This window comes from Peromyscus leucopus, chromosome 19 (genome assembly GCF_004664715.2).
Source record: "Peromyscus leucopus breed LL Stock chromosome 19, UCI_PerLeu_2.1, whole genome shotgun sequence".
NCBI lineage: Eukaryota > Metazoa > Chordata > Mammalia > Rodentia > Cricetidae > Peromyscus > Peromyscus leucopus.
In genome coordinates this window covers 20,826,674-20,838,772 of record NC_051079.1, presented here as the reverse complement: position 1 = coordinate 20,838,772, position 12,099 = coordinate 20,826,674, and the positions used below count along the sequence as shown (strand labels likewise).

Genomic DNA, 12,099 nt, shown 5'->3' with positions numbered 1-12,099 from the left:
GGCAATTGTGGTGGTTCAGAAGCAAATGGCCCCCATTGGGAGTGGCACTATCAGGAGGTGTGGCCTTGTTGGAGGAAGTGTGTCACTGTGGGGGTGGGCTTTGAGGTCTCTTTTGCTCAAGCTTCCCACTGTGTGACCATCAGTTGACTTCCTGCTGCCTTCTGGTCAAGATGTAGCACTGTCAGCTCCAGCACCACCATGTCTGCCTGCAGGCTGTCATGCTTCCCCTCATGATGATAATGGACTGAACCTCTGAAACTGTAAGTGATCCCCCCTCCAATTAAATGTTTTCATTTATGAGTTGCCATGGTTATAGTATCTTCACAGCCATAAAAAGCCTAAGACAGTAATGTTGACCATAACTAAATTAACATAAGTACAATACTCAATTGTAATAGTTCTTGTTAATAAGAAAATACTGAAACAAATCAAAATGCTGCTACAATCAAATCAGTCAAATGTGATTTGATACATTGTATTTTGGGCCACCTGTAAGGAATCAAAGATGGGGAAGACTTGACTCTTTTTGAACTTCGTTTAGTTTTGTTCCTTTAAGAAATGATGTTTAGAGGCACAAGAAATGGCTCAGCAGTTAAGAGAATGTGTTGCTCTCCCAGAGAACTGGTTTCTAGCACCCACACAGGCAACCACTTGTATCACTAGTTCCAGGCTATCCAAGCCCCTCTTCTGGCATCTCAACACAGCATGTTTTATTGGGGTTACTTAGAGGAATATGGGTGAGGGTTTATAGAAGCAGAGATATCTCAAAGACAGCTGTATCAATAAGGTCCACCTCAGCATGATTGACAGCTCATGAAAGCTGGGAACCTGGAGCACACTGCACAGATTGTAGGCAGCTCAATAGGTTGGAGGTTTTCTTTCCAGGTGTCTCAGTTGACCTAAGCCTTCCCAGGCTGCTAAACTGGTGTCTGTTTTGGTAAGGCAGCTTGTCTTCTCTGGGAGTCTTCTTTGTAGCCTGCCTTGTCTGAGAGTGACTTTCGGCAGTCTTTACTGTTTACTCCAGGAGAGGGGGACCTAGTGAGTCTGGTCAGTTTCAGGGACTTCCTGAAGCTATCTTGAGTTGTTTACTTTCTGTCTTAAGGAGCTTTCCCTGCAAATCAGAACATTTCAATCTCAGAGGAAACTGCTTTACAACAGGTCTCTAGGATAGGCTCAGTACAGGCAGACAGATTTTATCAGCAGTTCAAAGTTCAGATTGCCTGCTGATGTAGAGATGGTCATACACTGTTTTGTAGTAAAGAATTTGGGTGACATAAAGACTATTTTAAAGCAGTTCTCAGAAAGAGAAGGAAGGAATAGAAGAGGGAAAATGAATTTTTATGAAAGGAAGAAACTCAGAAATTAACTTACTGTATCTGATAAGGAAACTACCATTTTGAACACAGAAACTACAGGCTGAAGTCAACTGCAGAATGAGATGTTTATTCAGAGGCATTTGATAGCAAAGTCTGTTCTTTCCTGCTTTTAAAACTAGCATACTGTGGCACCTTGGTCTAGCCTTACCAGTTCCCAATCTGATTGTGTTATCTCCACTTTTTTTTCTTCCTCTTGTCTGATTCTTGTCTTTCCCACAACACTTCTCTAGTTAGAGTATTGACTATGTGGAAGCATTTCTTCTTGTTTCCTTCTGTTGTAGATGCATAAGAGCAGGCGAATAAATGGACCTTCACTGAGTCTCAGAGTTGCAGACCTCAGGGTTAGCACCTGGGAATTCTTGTTTCTGCCACTACCCTCTACTTTCAGGTCTAAGCCTTATTTTAATTTTTTATAAGGAAAAATGATGGATTCTGACAACCAAGAAACATATGAAGGTATCAATACCACAGTGGGGGCCAGAGAAAATTGAATAGAATGCAGCTAAGATACAAACAAACAAAACAAAACAAAACCATCCAGGGATCCAGCAACGTGCCAGGCATGTTCTTAACTATTCTCAGCCTTGGTTTGTTTCTGATGAACTGGATCCTATGTTAACATGACAGAATTGCAGGAATTTGCAAATATCTTTTTATTCACTAAAGGCAGAAAGGAAACGAGCTTTAGATTGATACAAAATTCAATCATCCTCAAAAGCCCATTTTCCTCCTCTTCCCTTTCTTTTAGTGCACTGCATTTTGGTTCATTTGTTGAGACTGACAGAGTTCTCAGACACAGGGGAGCCAGGATGAAATGTTTAAAAAAGTGGCAAAACAGAAGCGACTTTGAATGAACTGTAACTAATTCTATGTGATTGAATTATGCTAAAGATAATTTGCATGTGTATTTACACTGAAAAGACAAGTAACGTGTTTAAGAGAAGTCCACAGGAACTTTGTTTTAAATTGTGTCTCTTAAGACAAAATTCAATTAAATTATTTTCTATTAAAAGTCACTCTTTCCAAAAACATGACATACATGTATTTGGTATGTTCAAAACCATCTGTATACAAGTCTTAGATTCTGAACTAATTAAACATTAACATTCACAAAGGAATTGATTTCTTGGTCAAGAACTCATTTACAGATACAAAGAATGAATTGACAACGTATTTTTTTCCACTATAACCACAGACCATCATGAAACAGCAAGCTAGCATGATTCTTCTAGTATCAGTTATAGATTGCTGTAAAGGCCTATTTTAGAAATAAAGGAGGCAGAACTTCTACATTAACAACACTGGGAGAATATAAGGATTCATACTTGGTAAGTATATACAGAACAAGATGTATTTTAAATTTACAACAATGACAACAAAACTAATAGTAGCAATTAGTAGTAATAACTAATAATAATAATTGATAAATAATTCAAGACATACCAGTGTTATAAAAAATCCAAAAACAAAAGAAGGAACAAAATATATATAGCAAATTAGATACAGGAAAATCCTGGCTGAGTAAATGGGAGACGAAGGATATTTGGGGAATAAAAATACAGTCTGAATTGTAAATAATGTAAAGATTTAATTAAGGTGGAAAGATGGGAACTAATAGCTAAAAATAGTTATAGCTCAATATGCATGTTTTAGGATTGTATTTACTTAAAATACACACATGTACATATGTTCAGTTATGACAATGGCAATGCATAAAGATGCATTTGAAAATCTAAAAGTAGCTTGTGATATTTTTATTCAAATATCAAATTAACTTAGTTTATATCTATTTTGTAGTTACTGCTACTTCTAAATAATACATGATTATATAAGAAGGATTACTACTTGTAATCACTTATTTAAAACTACACAGAAACCAGGTCCAGATGCCATCTGAAGTCTGGTGAGAATGCTGTAATTTTCTTTCCATGACACAGAGTTTGCTTGAACCACACAAGATTTATTAGTCTACATGTCCCTCCCAATGTGACAGAGACAGACAGCTTTTTTTCTCTCTCTCCTTCATGGCTGTCAAATACTCATTTATGTTTCCACACTCATTTTATTTTCCACCTCTTCTATGAGGCATCTTGGCAACCCACAAATTATTTCTGATTTTTCAAGGGTCCATTAATAGAAATTCTATTCTCAAACACCATTGGAGTACTCTTATCTTTCATGGTTTGTTAGCACATGATGGTCTCTATTCTAATAGTTGCGTGGTGAGTTCAAAAAGCTGTCAATATAGCAAAACAAAATAAATTAAGATGACTTTCTCCAGGCCTATGAAGCCTGATCTGACATAAAAGTAAATAGCAAGTTGTCATGTGAGGACCTGGGCACAGTTAGTGTTCCACAAGCTTGCTTGGCGGGTGGGAGAGGCCATTATGTTGTTGCTAGGTTAGATCCAAGCTGGATATTTAGCTTAGTTTGGTTTCTGAGACAGTTAAGCAATATGCAATTACGAAGGCTAATTTTATACCCCAGCTATATAGCCCTGGCTGGCCCCAAACTCATGATCTTTCAGGTTCAGCCTCCTGAGTGCTGGGTTACAGTTATTTACTATTAGAGCTAGCTTAGAACCTTTATTCCTCTTCATCTCAGTTTCTACCTCTATTTCAATCTCAGTTCAGATATCCAAAGGTTTACTAAAGTCAAGATACACTTTAAAAGTTTTGATTTAGGCTGAAGAGACTGAATTATGAAAATGTCCTATAGGACCAAGGATAGACGCAGTCAGTGATGATCCACAGTTCCATCTGAGTTTGAAAGTGGCATAGCATGGACAGATGATGACACAGTGAGCCTAAATCATGCTCCAGACTCATCTAGAAGAACAAAAGTATTGGGCACTTTGAATTTCCTTCACACTTTTCTGCTGTTACTTTTTGATAAAAGGACTCATCTAATGTAGTGAACAATAGGCTGTGGTAGTTTCTTTCCAAATAGTTATGTGGTGGACTCTAAAAGCTGTCAGTAAAGTGAAACAGAACCAAGCAACTCATCAGTTGACCTAGGAGGCTTTATTTGACACAAAATAGTGAAATAATGAGCTGTCAATGAAGTGGGACATATAGGACATTCAGTTACCCAATTAAGAAACCCCTTCTTTTGTAGGTAGCTGGAATGTGGCCCACTGTGTAGTCCCACACTCGACTTTTAAGCAGTTATGTCATATTTTTAGTTAGCAAAGCAATTTAGACTAAAGTCACTTTTAAAATTCAGATACTCATGGTCTCTGTTAAAGGGTTTGGAAGGAGAAGGGGATGAGCATCCCAGAGAATATTCCTAAGCAAGGAAGGGATCTGAACTCATGTCTTCCCATTTGCCTCATGCCTGTGGGTCCTCAGTAGGTGTGAATGAAAGAATAAGAATGTGTGGAAAGTCTCTTCTTTTTTTTCTCCCTAGTAGTGTTACTTCCAACGCAAAATCAGTTATGTAGCCACCTTGCAGGATAGGGGAGGTTGTAAAAATCCAGAGTAAATGAGATTCAAACAAGCAGAAAGGGTACAGTGTGGAGACTGCACAAAAAGAGAGATCTGTGGAAATCCAGCAGCTGGCTCAGCGATCCATCCTAGCTACTGAGCTGGAGCTGATGCTTATCTCATTAACTGCATTGACTGATCCACCCCAGCTGAAGCATTATGCCTTTAATTTGGTGAACACTTGAAGATTTGCTTTCTATTTATCTACAAGAATGATGGTTCCCTTTCAGCTCTGTATCCTCATAAAAACCATAAAAGAACTTAGCTTGAAGTGACTGACTAGACTGCTAATTCTGTTTAGCCTTAGAAATAAACTAGTTTGAAAGAAAATGCAGAAAAATAAATAAAATTCTGAAATTTTCTTGAAATTAAAATCCTACAAATCATGAGATATGTGAAGGAATAGTTTGCAAATTGACCATTTTTATTACAGTCCAGTTAAGAGGAAAATTAAGATTGTAACTAAAAAATATATAGTTACACACACACACACACACACACACACATATAATTATATATATGATGCCTCTCTTCTAGCCATTGGGCTTTAAGTCATTGCTTTGGATGTCTACTGCCACCTCTAGATTAATTCTCTAAACACAGAAAATAAAATAGGGGGGTTATGGAGGAAACCAATGATCCTGAAACAATTTGTGAACTATCAATTAATGTGGTATAAAACCTTAAGAAAACATTACATATAATCTGTCAGAAAGGAATGTGGCTCCTGAAGTTCAAGCTTTTGATATTATCAGCAGCACCCAAGGTAATTGTTCTTCTAACAGGTAATGTAGGAGCAATTGCCGTTTTTCCTTGTGAAAAAACCAACAGGTTAGTGTTAACAGACCATAGTTGGTAGAGTGTAATGGAAGGAAATTATTTCCTTTCTTTTCTTTTCTTTTCTTTTTTCTTTTTTTTATAGATAAGATAACCTTGGCTATTGTGGAACTCACTTTGTAGGCCAGGTTGGTCTTGAACTCAGAGATCCACTTATGAATGCTGGGATTAAAGGCATGCACCACCACTGTCCAGTAGAGCTTATTTCAATACAAATAAAAGTGTTCCTGCTTATCCCATTTAAATCTAAGACCTCTGAACTGAAAACACATACAGAAGGTCAGAGTAGATGGCTGGTGAGGGACGTGGGGGGAGCAGATGTCAGAATTAAACGCACAGTGGTCAATGACACTTAAAGCCAACTAACACAAGAGCTTCAAAAAGTGGGTCCTCAGGACTTTGAAAGTATTTACTTTTAATTCCAGAGAAACCAAGCCACTAAAGCCCACTTCCAGGTTAGAAACTCTCCTTATAGAACTGGGAAATCCAAGCAGTCACCAAACCAACATTCCTTTTGTTTCTGGGCTACTTTGTTTCTGGGTCATGTTCTGTATCAGTTTAGGAAGAATATGAGCTGAAGAATAAGGAGCTTACCTGAATTTATGAGAAGCATGTGACTGTTACCACATTACCCAGATCTACTATAGACATTTAGTGTGTTTCTCATGGTATTATCCTTCTGTAAAACAGGTTGCTCTGAAACTTTCAACTGAATGTATTTATTGTGTTGGAGAATTCTTTAAATAATGATGGATGCATTTAATGAATATTGTGGTTGAGAGTCAAAATATATTTTCATATAAATAACAAGATCAGGAAAGCTGCCTTTCTACTTCCTGCGGCATTCACTCTGATTAAAATGCACCCAGTGTGACCTGAGAACAAGGATGAGTCTCCAGTCCCTGGTCACATTCGTTCAACTAATAGCACTTTGTCTTTGGTATTTGGTACAGTCCTCGGCATTCAGAGACTCAATGTTTTGTCAGATGAAGTCAAAATTGCCACTTTTAAATTACTTTCTGCATTAATCTGAGTGAAGAAAACCGTATGATCAAAGCAGGTTATGTCTTCTGTAGTACTTTTAAGAAAAGGAACTTACTGTAGATGTGCTTTATCCTTTGTCCACTCACTCAGCATTATATATGTTATAATATATGTTATAGATACTCAATACTTCTGACACTTCATATAAAATTTAAATAGCAGTGGGCAATGGTGGCACACACCTTCAATCCCAGCACTCAGGAGGCAGAGGCAGGGGATCTCTGTGAGTTTGAGGCCAGCCTAGTCTACAGAGTGAGTTCCAGGACAACCAGAGTGGTTATTGAGTATCTATAACAGACTGTTGCCTTTTACAATTGACAGACTTTGTAGTTTAGTATAAACATATGATGAGCTATGTTGTATAATATATAACATAATAAAAGCACTGTGATAAAAATAGGCAAGGGAGTGATGGGAAGTTACTGTCTGATGCTGTGTAAAGATGCCCTCTGAGAGGAGACCAGAAGAAAGTAAAGGGAAAGACCTGTGAGTATTTGGAGAAAGGCTGCTCCAGAAAGGGGTGTCACTGAGGTATTATGCCACAGGGACAGCAGTGACTAGAGAGAGAGGACATGAACTTGGTCATGACATTTAATTTTTTTCAAGACAAGGTTTCTCTGAGCAACCACTCTGGTTGTCCTGGAACTCACTCTGTAGACCAGGCTGGCCTCAAACTCACAGAGATCCCCTGCCTCTGCCTCCTGAGGGCTGGGATTGAAGGTGTGTGCTACCATTGCCCACTGCTATTTAAATTTTATATGAAGTGTCAGAAGAAACCATTGGATACATTTTCTTAATAAGGTGGTATTACTACATTGATAGCCTGCAGAGAGGTTAAGGCAATGGCAAGGAGGGTTGCCTCACTATGGAGACGAGCAAGTTCCACTGGAATTAAAAATATAATGCTAACTCATTAACTTTCCAAATTGGCAGAAATAACCCAAAGAATTATTTAGAAGAGGTTGAGTTTAGGGAGCATCATATAACCATGTAGCCCATTCCCAATATAAATCAAAGCCTGTAATATTTGTAATATTCCTCTTAGAATCTCTGTCCTTTTTTTGAACTCTCAAAGGATAACTTCCAGACACATCAATAATTCCAGCTGTACTAGTTACAACAACACTTGTATACAATAATCAATGGCTAGTATTTTTCACATAATTTTTCATTAATTCTTTGGGAATTTTACATCATGTACCCCAATCTTATTTCCCAGTCCCTACACATCTGTCCCTCACCCCTGTAGAATCCCCCAAAAGAAATTTTAAAAAATGTTAATTAAAAACAAAACAAACAAAGTCCCATTTTGCTCCTTCAGTCTTTCCTGCCTCTCCAACACCTCTTTGTTCATCTTAGTGGCATTGGGAGCTGTGGTGTGTCACACAGTATACCCTCTTGCCCACTCAGCTTTACCTTTAAATATCTATTGCAATGAGTTATTGGTTTGGTTCAAGGCCTCTGGCTTCTGGTACTCCATCAATACTACCTTCATCAAAGCTCCTCTTGGATATTCTGATGTTTCCCTGAGTCATTGAGTTCCTGCAGCTATGGCTTGGCAGGACCAGTCCCTTCAGGCACTCTGGCAGGTCACAGATGGGATAGATGTTGGGGTGGGCCAACTCAAAGGCCAGGATATGGGTCTGTGTGGTAGCTGATTTCGTCAGTCTGGGTGCTCAGACTGCCCCCTCAGATGAGGGGTGGAACCAGCTTTTCTATACCCATGCCATGGAGGCTATCTCTCCTATGCCTATGGTGAAGGGTGGGGTCATTTCTCCAGAGTATGGGGCCATCTCTCCCTTGAGGGGTGGAGCCAGCTCTTCTGCTGCAGTGGCCAGCAAGGAGCAGGGCCAGTGAAAGGCAACAGGGGCTCAGTATGACCCTTGAATTTCAATTTGCATGGTTCCTATGGTTCCCTGTGGTAACATGAGTAATGGAGATCAATACAGACCCCAGAAGCGGTAGGACCATGGACTCAGACATGGCCCTCAGCAGCAGTTTATGCCCAGATGTCACCATCACCCAATGGCAGTGCAGGCTACTCAGATCAGTATGGCCCTGGTGGCAGCATGGCCCTCAGACACCAACATAGTCTCAGGTGGCTGACCAGACCCCAGGGCTCTGCACAGCCCTTGGTGGTAGCAAGAGCCATGGACATAAACTCAGACCCTGGCTGGTGTAGGACAATGGACTCAGACATGGTCCTCGGCAACAACTCAGGCTCAGATGTCATCATGGCCCCAGGTGGCAGCATAGGCCATTCAGACTGGCATGGCCCCAACAGTGGCATGGCCCTTGGACAGCAACATGTCAGCAGGTGGCAGCGCAGATCTCAGGCATCTATGTGGCCTTTCAACTGCTAGTATTTTACAAAGGCTTTCTCTACATCCAGAACAAAGGTGCTTCTGTGCTAGCTTCCCATGTATAGTTGCACAATAAGCCATTGCTTTCTCCTCTGATATCATGGCTACCACACCCCTATGCCTCTCTTTGTCACGAATCTCTCTACTCTGTGTCTCATTATTGGTCTTACTTTTTAATAAACTAATAAAGAAGAATCACATGATTTCAGATGTTTGTCTTGAGCTCTACAATTGTTCATAAGTCCTTCATTAGCCACTGTGATAGTTTGAATGAGAATGGGCTCCATAGGCTCATGTTTGAGTGCTTGGTTCCCAGTTGGTGCAATTATTTGGGAATGATTAGGAGGTGTGGTCTTGTTGGAGGAGGTGTGTCGGGGGCTTTGAGGTTTGAAAAGTCCACACCATTCCAGTTGCCTCTGTCCCTTTGGATTAGATGTAAGCTCTCAGCCACTTCTTCAGCACCTTGCCTGCCTACCTGCTGTCATACTCCCTGCCATGATGGTCATCGACTCTGTTGTCCTCTAGAGCCAGGAGCCCCAATTAAAGGCTTGCTTTTATGTTTCCTTGGTTGTTGTCTTAGCTTGGATTGCTGTTGATATGATGAAACATTATGACCAAAAACAAATAGGGGAGGAAAGGGTTTATTTGGCTTATGCATTGACATTCATAGTCTATCAGTGGAGGAAACAAAGGCAGGAACTCAAGGCAAGAACCTAGAGACAGAAGCTGATATAGAGGCCATGAAGGGGTACTCCTTACTAACTTGTTCCCCATTGCTTGCTCAGCCTGCTTTCTTTTTAATGAACTCAGGACCACCAGCCCAGGGATGATTTCATCCACAATGGGCTAGGCCCTCCCACATCAATCACTGATTAGGAAAATGTTCTACAGTCTTGCCTACAGCCCAATCTGATGGAAGACTTTTCTCAATTGGGGTTCCCTCATCTCAGATGACTCTAACTTGTGTCCATTTGACACAAAAGTTGATAATGTAGTCATGATGTTTTGTCATGGAAACAGAAAAAAAAACCAAGGCAGAAGTTGGTACCAGGAGTGGGGTATTACTATGACAGGCCTAACCATACTGAAATTGAGAAATATGGAAGATTTTGGGATTTTGGACTAGGAAAGTGGTTAAATGCTAAGTGGTACTTAATGGGCCTTTCTAGTAGGCATTTGGAAGACAGAAGTGCTGAAACCAATGTGTATTAGAAACTATTCTTGTGATATTTTGGCAAAGAATGTGGCTGCTTTGTTGACTATGTCCTAAGAATCTGCCTGACCCTAGATTGAAGAGTTTTGGGCTAATTTAATTGGCAGAAGAAATCTCAAGATATCCTAGTATTGACTGTATCACATGGTATAATGATCATTCTTATTAGTATCAATAATAAAAAAGAATAAACTGGAAAAATACAAAATATACAATTTAAGGGAAAGGGAGCACCAGGAAATTTAATGTTAGAGCCATGTCCTGTGTTCAAAGACAAAAAGTTTTGAAAAGAGCTTGGTGTGAAATGGAATAAAGGAAATAGTGCTCTCAGGGCAAGACCTTACCCAGCTGAGCCTCAAACTTAAAAAAAAAAATACCCAAAGCATCTTCTCTTCTTAAAACATAGGGAAGCTTATTCAACAGCAGCAGCAGCGGCAACAACAACAACAACAACAACAAATTAAAGTTTATACAAATGTATTCAAGTTGGAGTTCAAATCCATTCCAAGCAGGAATCAGAACTTGGCAACATTGGTCATGTGGTTCTGGCTTTAGAGACATCAAGAATACAGGAGTAAAGGTGTTGTGGAATCTTCATCTGAGGTTAAGGAAACCTACTGATGCTAGGCACATGCCAGGGGAGTCTCAGAGACCAATATGCAAAGCTGCAAAAGTGAAACTTGGATTGTATTGGAGACTCTAAGATGTTGGAGGTGACAGAGCCATGAGATATTGGCCAGGGAAAGTTGCACACAGGGAGTGGACCCAGCCCAAGGATAGAGAAGCATGTTGCAGTCAACAAAGCTAAAAGGGCAGAGTGATCTAAGTCTTTTGATGTTGGATATAGAACTACAGTATCCGCAGTTCGCCCTGCTGGGTTTAGGTCTTTCTTTGGTCTGGTTTTTCCTCATGTATCACCGTTTGTCTCTTTCGGAAGGATAATGTATGTTCTGTGATTATATGTTAAAAGCATCAAGTTTGCTTTTGATTTTACGGAGGCTTAAAAGATTATCTTGAGTCTCAGCATAGACTTTAGACTTTGGACTTTGAAACTGTTTTGAGACTGAAAGATTATGAGAACTTTTAAAGTTAAACTCAATGCATTTTGCATTATGATATGCCTTCAAGCCTATGGAGACAAGGGGATGGAATGTGGGGCTTTTAATAAAAATGGCCCATATGTTTGAAAACTTTGTCTCTAGTTGGTAGAACTGTTTGGAAAGCTCTCATCAACTGCTCTAACACCGTATCTGCCTGCCTGCTGCCATACTCCCTGCCGTGATGGCCATAGACTCTACTAATCTCTACATCTGTGAGCCCTAGTTTAATTGCTTTCTTTTTAAGTTGTCTTGGTCCTGGTATTTTGTCACTGTCACTGAGAGATACAATGTGGTTCCCTGAAGCTTCCTTCTGTGATATTATTCCTATTAACTGGAGGACCACAAACAGTTAACCTCTTATATCAATGCTCCATTTACCCATCTATCTCTACTTATTCCAGAAACTCACTGTGAGCCTTATAGACATAATTTACTTGAAGAACCATGGGGAGGCCCGGTGCCTAAACTAGTTGACAAACCTCATCTTATGTATCCTCTGAATTATTCAGCTACTGGGTTATCAGATAATAGAACTGCCTTTGTAGGTCACAACATCAGCCAAATTGTTAGGAGTGTATTTTGTCTGCCAACACAGGCTGCAACTAAGTATGATTTCATACATGTTAAAACATGACATGTACATTTTAAAACTTAATTCATGATCTTCTCTTCAGTATTTCC

At 39.7% G+C, this 12,099-nt stretch overlaps 1 protein-coding gene across 2 annotated transcripts in view; it reads left to right on the top strand.

Annotated features, from left to right (window-relative positions):
- Rit2 (Ras like without CAAX 2) overlaps positions 1-12,099 on the top strand; it is a 325,821-nt gene that overhangs the window by 27,321 nt on the left and 286,401 nt on the right. The gene's annotated exons all lie outside the window — the stretch shown is intronic.